Source organism: Octodon degus, unplaced genomic scaffold, assembly GCF_000260255.1.
Source record: "Octodon degus isolate 3935 unplaced genomic scaffold, OctDeg1.0 scaffold00023, whole genome shotgun sequence".
NCBI classification, from domain to species: Eukaryota; Metazoa; Chordata; class Mammalia; order Rodentia; family Octodontidae; genus Octodon; species Octodon degus.
In genome coordinates, this window is record NW_004524599.1 from 19,575,822 (window position 1) to 19,587,302 (window position 11,481).

At 48.3% G+C, this 11,481-nt stretch overlaps 4 non-coding genes across 4 annotated transcripts; 3 read left to right on the forward strand and 1 right to left on the reverse strand.

Moving 5' to 3' along the window:
- Nucleotides 1-1,316: 1,316 nt before the first annotated feature.
- Trnar-acg lies at nucleotides 1,317-1,389 on the forward strand. The gene has a single exon. It is a non-coding gene; the product is annotated as a tRNA-Arg (tRNA).
- Nucleotides 1,390-3,381: 1,992 nt separating this feature from the next.
- On the reverse strand, nucleotides 3,382-3,455 carry Trnai-aau. The gene has a single exon. It is a non-coding gene; the product is annotated as a tRNA-Ile (tRNA).
- Nucleotides 3,456-6,545: 3,090 nt separating this feature from the next.
- Trnai-aau lies at nucleotides 6,546-6,619 on the forward strand. Its single transcript has one exon. It is a non-coding gene; the product is annotated as a tRNA-Ile (tRNA).
- A 1,448-nt stretch (nucleotides 6,620-8,067) lies between these two features.
- On the forward strand, nucleotides 8,068-8,149 carry Trnas-gcu. Its single transcript has one exon. It is a non-coding gene; the product is annotated as a tRNA-Ser (tRNA).
- The last annotated feature ends 3,332 nt before the right edge of the window (nucleotides 8,150-11,481 follow it).

An 11,481-nucleotide genomic window follows, 5' to 3' on the forward strand; every position in this document is an offset into this window, starting at 1 on the left:
AAGCCCCCACACGGGCAAGTTGTGCACATCGCTGAACTGTGAAAGACCCCTTAGTCTTGTGATTTTTTGCTTTAAAAACTCCTTGCTGTCTGGCTGGGGGTGGGGGGCTCAGTCTTCTCCTGCACAAGAACTGACGATGGCCCTGAGCTCAGTAAATAAAGGCTCGAATTCAAATTCCAATTTGGCTTCTGATCTGGTTCCTGTGCAGAGTGACTCATAACAGCTGTGCCCCAAAATGCAAGATTTCGTAAGTGCTGGTGTGTGGGTGAGGAGAAACGTGTCTCCCCTCAGAAACACTGCTGGCAAGCACATCAGTTGGTGCAGCCGTCAGAGAAGCCGAAGGAACGGCCCGAGAGCCCACAAGCCAGCCACCACAGCGCCCCCATCTTCTGCAGAGTATTGACACAAAGAAATGCGCTCAGTGCTTTGCCGAGCAACACCCTGTGCTCCTGTAGATACTGCGGTGTTAGTAACCATAGCCAAGGTAGGGAAACAGCCTAAACACTCTTCGACAAACGGAGAAATAGTAATGTGGCCTTTACAAAGGAGATACTGCCATTTGAGACAACAGGAGAAAAAAGCCTGATATTATGAAATACATTAGACGGAGGAAAAGCCTCATTTGTATATGTAACCTAAAAATAAATTTTGAACAACTATAAGCAGAGCAGCGGGGAAGTAAACGAGTGAAGTAGGTTAAAGAGTACACATTTACAACTAGGTAGGATTAAGAGAGGTCATGTAAAGATAAGTACAGTCAATGGTATTGTGTTGTGCGTTGAAAATTTGCTAAAAGAGACTTTAATTACTCTGATCATCAAAAGAAAAGGTAGCCTTGGGAGAAGATAAAGGAGCCAGGTAGCCAGATGTGGTGGTGCAGGCCTGTAATCCAGCGCTCGCGAGGCCGAGGCAGGAGTATCTCTGCAAATTCGAGGCCAGGCTGAGCAACGTGGTTCAAGGCCAGCCTGAACTACAATGAGAAACCCTGCCTCAAAAAGATTAAAACAAGAAAAGAGAGGAAGACGTGGGGGTTGGGGTGTGACTTCAGAAGCCTGCGATTTTGAATAAAGACCTCGGCAGGGTGCAGTAGATGTCCGGAAGGCGCGGTCCCCGCAGGCGGTTGATGCGCGCTCTCCCAGACCGGCTGACCTGAGCCGCGAGCGAGCGTTTCAGGGATGGGCGGGCAAGGCGGGCGGCCGAAGGGCGGAGCTTGACGGAAGCGCTGGCAGGCTCGCCCTCTTCCCTACCAAGTGCCACCGGAACCAGCGGCTTCTGAAGTTTCTTTCCTGGTCGCGATGTGCAGTGACACCTACCGGGGGCCAGTGGCGCAATGGATAACGCGTCTGACTACGGATCAGAAGATTCTAGGTTCGACTCCTGGCTGGCTCGTCCTTTTCTTAACGCAGTTATCCCTTTTAAGGGGGCTCATTTAAATAGCTTTCATGGAGACTGGAGAAAACACGGAAGTCCTCCAGGTGGCGTGGATGGTGACCCGTGTCCGCGGGGCTCGGCCGGGCTCGCCGTCGCGGGGCGCGGAGGGCGGAGACGGAGCTGCAGTTCAGGCTTGGGGAGGCGGGCGGGTAGCGGGGCGACGCGGAGGGGCGGCTCCGAGCCCCGCGTGAGGGCTAGACCCGCAAGGTCGGCGGCTCGGTCAGCCCGCCCCCACCTCCGGAGCAGTGTGCTACTCGCTGCCGGTGAAACAGCTCAGCCTCGTAGCGCCAGGTGCAAGAAGTCTCGGATCTGCTGTCATTTTTTCCAACACCCTAAAACACCCGGCCCAGCTCTCCGGGCCCCAAATTCAACTTTTCCCGGGCAAGTTACTAGGGATTTGCTCGACGCAGCGGCCCGGGCGGTTTGCGGACGCCTGCCTGGACGCGAGCGCGAGCTCCCCGTGGAAAGGACGGGCGTGGAGAACACTCGGGAACTCGCGCCTGCTCCCGGGCAGGGGGAGCCCGGCGGCCACGCCTGCTCTTCGCGCGTCGCCTCCAGTCTCGGTGCTGCGGTCGCGCGTACCTGGCTCCACCCCAGTGTGCCAAGGTCTCCTGCAGAGGTTATGTGCTAAGCGAGTATTGCGACTACACAAAAGCAAAGCAGTTCAGCTGATTAAGTTTCTTCCAAAAATGAAAAAAAAAAAAAAAAAAAAAAAACATTAAGCTGAGTGAAGTATTCTTAAACAAGCATTTGAGGATACAAACAAATACCAACACTATATCAGACATCTAAAAACAGAAACAATAGGAGGAAAAGAGATGTGAGTATGCTGGGTTAAGAAAAGAATCCAAGGAAAAGAAAAATCACACACACACACACACACACACACACACAAGCATAAGAGATCCAAGAATAGATTGAAGTATGTGGTCAATAATAGGAGGTTTATAAAAATCAGATCAGTATTAGGTTAGGAGAAAACTACAACAAAAGATTATATACCTAGCCAAGCTAATCTTGAAGGTTTTTTGGTTTTGTTTTGTGTTTTCTGTGTAGTTCAGGCTGGCCTTCAATTCACTGTGCAGCCTGGGCTGGCTTGGAATTTGCAGCAATCCTCCTGCCTCGGCCTCCCAAGGACTGGCCTTGCAGGCCGACAGCACTACCTCATTCTCAAAAGCCAATCTTGGGAAATACATCATAGAAATAAGGAAACTGCCAAGACAGAAAGGATCATCCAAGAGCCACTTTAGTGGGCATTTCATGTGTTTGAAGATCTCCCAAAGCTCATTGCCAGCTTTAGCAGGCAAACTCTACCTAGTTGTGGTTCCTCTTTCAGAAAAGAATTAGCATATTTTATTACTTTAATTGATTTTTAATTTGTAGACTTCTGTTTTTTTTTTTTTTTTTTGCAGAACCAGAGATTGAACTCAGACCCTTGCACTTGCCGGGGAAGCACTTATTCTACTGAGCCATCTCCCCGGCCCCACTTCTGGTATTTTTAATGTTTTCTAACTTTGAAACCGGTGGGACTATTTTTGTGTACCTTTAGATCTCAGGCTTCGGGTTGTTTAACATGAAGCTCCTCATTTTTTTCCTGCTGTATGGATGTCAAGCGAAACTACTCCACATGCCTCGATAGCCAGCCCTAGGCAGTACAGATGGTCTGCAGTTTCCCCCAGGATGCAAACGATCAAAAGAAATAAACATTTTCTGCATAACTCAGTTTCCAAAGGGACAGGCAACGCCCCACCTCCACCATTGTCTGTGGCTGGATCAGGCTGTGCCTTGCTCTGAAGGGAAAGTGGAACCAGGCCCCAGGCTTTTTGATCACTGCTCTTCTGGAGACCCAAGGGTGCACCAGACCCCAGAAGCCCTGATTCATGTAGAACCAGAACATAGCTGTCGACCCTTATTTCTGCCTGTAAATTAAGAAAAAAAAAAAAACCCTCTTGGCCCGTACGGGGATCGAACCCGCAACCTTGACGTTATTAGCACCACGCTCTAACCAACTGAGCTAACCGGCCTAACGATAAACTCCTGTGCTGCCATACAAATTATAAAGGTTAAATCCGACGCAGACCGGGTAAGGAAAGGAAGGGACCTTTTGATCGCTGTGCACGATACATTCTCGTTCTAAATTCCTAAATAAAGAAGCAGCTTTGACCTTTTAGAACATCTCGGTAGGTAGAGAAATCATGATTTCCAGGCGCCCCCATGTGTACGCGTGTTCACTGGCGCACCGTGAGCGTCTCGTGCTGTGGGTACTGCTGTCCTCTCGGAACATTTCCTTACATCGAGAACGGATGGTGCGCGCGGATCAGCAACGGGCACTCTTCACTATTTAAAATAAGTATTGTAACGGATGTGAGGAAACTTATTGTAAGATTCACATTGCTTTCACTTACTATGAATATAATAATTTACCGAAGCAGCGAATCATGGCAAAATTGTGCGCTACAGCATACAACAGATAAAAAGCATGGAAAAATGAAGGCAAAATTTTAGAGATGAAAATTCAGTAAAGAAACACATTATAGAAATTGTATCTGACACCAAACGTCAGAAACTAGAAACTGATTTATTAACCAAAGAAATTCAAATTAGTTATCAAGTGATGAGATAAACACCGCACCTCAAAATATAGAAACTACAGAGGGGAGAAGGAGAGAAGGAGGTCGAGGGTGGGGAAGAGAAGCGGCAAATTAGAGGCCAGATGTGGAATAAGGTGCTATTTAATTTTGTTCTTCCATAGCTAATTTTTTATGTATTTGCTTTAATGATTTTTTCTTTACAATAAGTTTTGGACAATTTCATTTTTGTGTATCTTGGTATGATTTTATTCAAATTTCTTGTGCAAAAGGTTCATTTTTCTTGAAAATATGGTGTTATAAATTCAACTAAATTCAGAAATTTTAAATTTGGGGCGGGGGGGAGATGGCTCAGTAGACTAAGCGCTCCCCTGGCAAGCACAAGGGCCTGAGTTCAACCCCCGGTTCCACAAAAAAAAAGAAAAAAGAAATTTTAAATCTTTAAATATTTATTGCCTACCCCTTTCTTCTTTGAGAATTTTAATTATATGAATATAAGTTTCTTGATTTTGAAAAAATAATAAATAAAATAATAAAAGATACATCAAATTAAAAAAAAATATTGAAGGCCGGGGTGACAGGTTCCGTACCCGATTTGACCTCTGCCTAAAGGGCCGCGGCCGAATCGCGCAGAGTCCTTTCGCCTACGCTGGGGCCAGCAACGCTCGGTCCGGATAACCTGAGAAGCTTTGTCTTTCGACCTTACAACTCAGAGAAAGCACGGAGAATTGGAAAGTACGGAGAATTTAGACTGAGAGATTGCAAACGCGTGTATTTCTTCATAAAGTGCACTTTGTGTGGAAAGCTATCGTCTCCACGAGGGCCTCCGGCGCGTTAGGAGCCGCCACCGAGCCGCGTGCGGGGCGCACGTCTGTAATCCCAGCGCGCAGCAGGCTGCGGCGGCAAGAGGACTGCCGCGACTTCCAGGCCAGCCTGAAATGCATAAAGAAACTCAAGAGCCCGCGCCGACCACCAAGGACCGAGCAGCATACAATTTAACGACTTTTATTTTTCTTTTAGGATTTTTTTTTTTCAACCATGGCGCGTTTCTTTGTCAGTTGAAATGGATAAAGTGAAAACTCCACGACTTGCATGCAAACACAAGAAAACTCCAAATCCCTTCCCAATCTCCAGGCAGGGTATTCCCAAATTCTGAAAGGGTTCGACTTCAAAAAATAGGAGCGAATGAAACCCAGTGTAGATCTGGAGAAACAGATGTGCATGCCCTGCAGTACTTTATGAGTTGTTTGTTTGTTTGCTTGTTTTGGTTTGTTGAGATAGGGCCTTTTCTGTTCAGTTCAGTTTGCTTGAGCTGACCTTTTAGTCCAGGCTGCTGTCAAACTCTCAACGATCCTCCTGCCTCAGCCTCCTGAGTGCTGGGATTTCAGGCATGTGCCACCATGCGCGGTTGTATTTTATGTTGACTTACAATTTTGTATAGACCTGCAATAATAAAGACCAGACTTTTTCTTTCGACTATTCTATGTAGTATGCAAAGATAGCTCTTCCCTTAAGCTGCACGTCTGCGTGGGAGCGCTGTTTCCTACGCTTTGAGTTCTAAGTCTGCAGTCGGTTCAGCTGCTCTACTGTCTTCCGTCTGAACTTCGTTTCCTGAACATACAGTGGCGAGTGCTGGTGTGAGGGGCTCCTAGCTCACATCCGTGTGCAGTTCATAAGGGAAACACTCTGCGTGCACGGACCGCAGCCCCCGGCCCAACGCTCTCGCCGTCGGCCACGCGAGTCGCGGAGCGTCCCTCTGCGCAGATGTTCAGCTCTGCGGCCGGGTCCCCACAGGCGGCGGGCGCGGGAGCAAGTCCCTCGGCTCTGAGCCGCCCCGACCGCGCCGCCCCGCGCGGGCAGCGTGGGCTTCAGCTGCGCAGGCCGGAGGCCGCCGGGGTCGCAGCCCGGCGGGAGGGGCGCGCTCTGCGGCGGGACCGCGTCTCTCCCGGTCCTGCGGCGCTCCCGGTGCTAGGCTCACCCGCGCGAGTCGAGGATTCGGGACGCGGGGGAGCAGCCCCTCCGTTTTCAACCCCTTCCCGCGTCTGGGGGCTTCCCACGCGATCCCCACCGCGGTGTCACCCGTGGCCACGGCTGGACCCCCCAATTCCAAGTGTACCCCAGAGGATGTCGGAGGAGGAGGTCGCTCCGCGGAGTGCGCCTCGCTGTGGGAGGCCTGCGGGAGCGAGGAGGCAGCGCGGCGTGGGGGCGCGAGCCCGCGGACGCCACAGAAGCCGCGTTGGGCGGCGCGCGGGGGGCCGTGGCCGCCACGCGAGGTGACAGAGCTCTAAAGATCTGGTCTTTCCAGGGAGAACCATTGTGGTTTAGGCTTGCTGGAAATCTTCATCAGGAGGCCGCGTAGCAGGGAGGTCGGGGAGGGGAAAGAGAAACAGGTCAGGTCGTGTACAGCTGCAAATTCCCTACGATCGATCGTGGCCATCCTTTTGTGTGGCCAAGGCGTCCTGATGGACTGATTGGGAAAAGGGCAATGTATCTTCATCACGAGTAAAAAGAACAACGTTTCTTGTGGGCCGGTTAGCTCAGTTGGTTAGAGCGTGGTGCTAATAACGCCAAGGTCGCGGGTTCGATCCCCGTACGGGCCACTCTTTTGCTCCTTGTTTCTTTCAGTTCCATTTGAACCTGTCAAGAGTGGGTGTTGGTTATCTGAGCATCTTGCGACCTTTCTTGTTCGCTGGTCTTATTTCTCCTTAAGGAACACCCAACTTGTTCAGGTCCCCAAAGACGCTATCTCCCAGTGAAGTGGCACCTTCCTCCAGGGGCTCGGTCTGCGGATCCGGGGTGACCAGCAGGGTCAGCGGAATAGCAACCTGCGGTTCCCAGCGTGGATCCTTAAATTCCTTCCGAATGTTATGAAATTGCCCCTTTCCCACCGCCCGGCAATTGGCAAGGTGTCACTCGCTCCCACGCACGACGTCTTCCTGCGACAAAAGGGGGGCGATGGAGCCCTGGAGTCCCCAAAGGCTCGCAACCTGGGGCAGCTGGGGCTCCGTGGAGAGTTCCACGTGATTTCATGGGGGAAGAGGCGGGACATTTCTCACTGACTCCCGGCCAACGACGTTACACTCTCAATGGAAGGGAACCTCCCTATAACCGTGGAAAATTAGTGTTTTGATTTTTTACATTTATTTATTATTTGTGAAAAACTATGGCTATCCATATCTTATATTTTCACGTACTCCCAAATCTGCTCGCTGTCTCTTTCATTCCTCGCTGTTATTTGTGAAATTTAGATGGAATGGAAACGTGTTGAAGAATCTACCTTAATCACAAAACACCTTTTATACGCCCGACTCCAGCACAACCGCAGGCTGACCTTTGCGCTGCCGGTTCCCACAGAACCGTCTCATCCATCCCAGCATAATTTTTCCCCCACAGTCGCAGGAATTGAGGAGACACTGTGCTCAGCTCCATCAGAAGCTAGGTTTCCAAAGCCTCGTACCTGACTTTTTCATACGTATATAATACATTATTTCTCAAAATGTCTTTTGATGTCTTACTGTATGTTACCATTACATGTAAATTCATCCCAGAAGGGGAAAAAAAAAAAAAACAATTAGGATAGTTGGAGATGTATGAGCAGGAGAAATAACTGAAAATCTAGAGTTGGGTTTATGCCAGGGTGTTTGTTCTATGGCAGCTAGTTGCGATGGAGGTGAGCGCAGCAGACCCGGGTCCCGGCACCGGTGACTGGGACGCAGGTGGAGAAGGCAGACACGAGCCGCAGGAGAAGCTTTCTTGCAAAGTTCTCTCACTAGGAAGGGCTGTGCGCCTACGGAGTCCGAGGTGTTCTGGGAGGACCGAGCAGATGCCAAGAGGGAGCATAGTGGCAGGGTGCGGGGGCGAGGGCGCTTAGGTGCAGATGCAGGTGCTGGGAGGCGGGGGCAGGTGGGGCTGCAGGTGGGCCTTCCCGGTTCTGAAGCTCTCAGGAGCTCAGTAGGGAACTCAGCTTAGCTGAAAAAAAATCACAGTAGCCAAATCCAGGGAATCAAGATAGAGTGCTTCCAGTGATCCCGGAAGAAAAGCAGTGTGGGACGAGGTGGCCGAGTGGTTAAGGCGATGGACTGCTAATCCATTGTGCTCTGCACGCGTGGGTTCGAATCCCACCCTCGTCGCAACGGTTCATCTTTTCTTCTACTCGCACCTGTTAGTCCTTCGCACATCTGGAGATTTACTGCTTGGGCTCCTGGGCTCCTGGCTCAGGGCCACCCGCCCACAGGGAGAGAGCTCAGTAGAATAAGCGCTTCCCTGGCAAGCGCAAGGGTCTGAGTTCAAACCCTGGTTCCGCAAATAAATAAATCAAATAATAATTCTTTGTTTATTGTCACAACGAAGTGCTTTAGAATTTCCTATCCTTGATTTACTTTAAACTACTTGGTATGGGGTTGGGGAGATGGCTCAGTGGCATAAGCTCCTGCCTGGCAAGCACAAAGACCTGAGTGTGACCCCACTACCACCACCAAAAAACAAAACAAAACAAAAAAAAACCTTGGTACAGAAGAGTAACAGAGGGAATAACAGTGACAAAATATTGCTACTTTGCCTTAGCTGACTTGAGTGCTCATTATACTACTCAGTTTTTCAAGTTTGTACTGTAATTTTTCTGTTTTAATATTACTTTGTACTCTCTTTTTAAAAAGTTCACACTAAAAAACTTTTAAACTTTTCATTTGAAAGTTAATTTCAAACTTACGAGAAATATGCATTGATAATAGCACAAAGATACTCATATATGCAAAAGAAATAATGAATGTATATATAATAGTCACTTAGGATTAAATCATATATATCATGGTCATTTGCTCTCAACTATTTTCTAGAATTAAGATATTGTTATATAACAACATTATAATTACTGCTCTCACATATTTACTTTGATATACTATTAAATTAATCCCTCACCTGTATTCCAATTTTTTTAAGAATAGGAAAATTTATTGGAAACAGGAATGAGGAATAGATAGCTCCTGAGAGAACGGGAGGGGTCCCAAATGGGTTGCCCCAGTTTTTTGTTTCTCTCTCTCTCTCTCTCTCTCTCTCTCTCTCTCATGTATTTGGTACAAGGTCTCACTATGCAGCTCAGACTCATAGTGAGCCTCCTCTTTTCAGTCTCCGCAGCCTGGGATTACAGGTGTGCACCACCACGCCTGGGCTGGGTGGCCCGTCCCTGCACTTGCCTAAACGGGCACTTAGTCTGCTTGAGCTATGTCACCAGCCCTCAGTTTTCTTAACTGACCCAGTAATATCACTTGCCAAAAAACTCGCTTTGTATGAGGATTCAGCATTCTCCTAGGCCTCAGTACCAGCTCCCCAGTGCACATCCAGCTGTGTCCTTGTGCCACTGTGCCATTGTGGCTTTGGATGTGTCGAATTTCAAGCAGAAGGAATTGTTCCAGGCTCAGTGGTGCCCACTCGGTACATCCCTGGTGTCAGTTGTTTCTCAGAAGTGGCCTCTGAGTGATCAGTGACATTAAAGACCTTATCTAGGTCCAGGTGTGCGTACTGCCTGCCCCTCGGGTGTCTTCACTTCAGGACCTTCCAGCCAGAATGCTTGGGAAACACAATACACACACTCAACAAATATGCACACAGTCCCACACGCACACATGCCTGCATATCTATGCGTATTTTACTTAGAATTTTTTTTGTGGCACCAGGGATCAAACTCAGGACCTAGTGCTTGCCAGGCAGCACTTATTCACTGAGCTATCTCCTCACCCCCTATATGCACATTATAAGTTATTTAGAGAGAAAGAGAGAGAGACAGAGACAGAGACAGAGAGAGAGAGAGAGAGAGAGAGAGAGAGAGAGAGAGAGTGTTTTAGTAAAGGTCTACAGAGTCTACAGGGTCTCATTCGAAGCTCGGACTCATAATGATCCACCTGTGTTCAGCCTCCCAAGAGCTGGATTTACAGGCACGTGCCACCACACCCAGTCTCATTTGCCATCTCAGCGCACTCTGGAGTCTGGGGCCAGCAGGGCAGGCCAGGATTGAACCTCTGACCTCTGCATCTGCCTAAGAAGACGCTTTAATCTGCTGAGCTATTTGGTCGGACCTTGCACATTTTAATATTCATGAGTTCACACTGAAAGGTTCGGTTCTGATCCATCCTGACTTGCCATCTCACCAGTTATGGGTACATCCCTGACCACCAAATAAGAGCCCTGGCTAAGATGATGTCAGTGTATTTGCTCCTGTGCTCAGTTATATGCACTAAAATCATTTCAGAACTGTTTTGTCCATACAGCAACAACACCAAAATCAGTTAAAGACTCCAGGCTTTATTTGTAGGTCACACCCTGCTCTCGATATTGTGTTAAGATAACTTGATTTGGTTCTTTTTGTCCTTTCAATATTACATAATATATTTAAGGTAATTGCTTTCATTTTACTTTCAATTTTGTTTTTCCCCTTCCTGAAACAACAACAAAAATGCTGGGGCAGGGGCCGGGCTCAGTAGGATAAGCGCTTGACTGGCAAATGCAACGATCTGAGTTCAATCCCAGGTTCCCCCCCCCCCAAAAAAAAAAAAAAGGCTGGGCCTGCTTCACTTCGGATATGTGCTCCACCCTGTTCTCCCCACACCAGCACTGCTGTTAGTAACTGACCTTATTGCTTCCTGATTAATCCTTCCGGGCGCACGTCTTCGGACTTCCTCCTCTTTCTTGCATCACACAGAAGCATACGGTCATCTGCACTTTGCTTTGTCTTGGTCTAACGGCTTCACCTGGAATTCAGTCCTGCCCTTTCCAGACCCCTTTGTTTTGCTCCAGCCGCTGCCCCAGCTCTCCGCCCTGTGCTGCAGGGGCGCCGCCGACACCCCACCCCTGGACACTGACAGTGGGAAAAATACTTTTCGAGGCCAGGGCCGGAAATGGTCGCCGACTGCCTATCTGGGCTCCAAAAATAAATGTCAAAGCAGCAAATAACAGAAAGAAGGCCCATGGGGCCGGGGAGATGGCTCAGTAGAATAAGCACTTGCCTGGCAAGAGCAAGGGCCTGAGTTCAATCCCCAGTTCCGTCAAAAAGAAAAAAAAAGCAAGTAAGCAAGCCTGTTGCCTTCCTTCATTTCCTTTGACCTTCTTTGATGCGACTTTTTTTTTTTTTGAAGGACATGTAAATCTTGATTACTTAGGATCTTACTGCTTAGAAGAATTTACATTTTCTTTCCATAAGTAAAAACTTACTGAAGAGTGATCTAATAAAAACACTTTTCTCACAAATATTTTGCAAATATCTTACTAAGCCTCCATCTTCTAGCCTCGTCCAAGTCTGTGACATCCCACTGCATAAGCATTGACATTTTAATGCATTCTACTTCCTCCTTATACGTACAGTTCTATTTAAATTTAACTTTTTGCTTCTTTCTCTTTGATAGAGCCACACAAATCTGGGGTATACACATGGAGAGAAAGTTGTGCCTCCCTAATTATTGTCACATTGGTT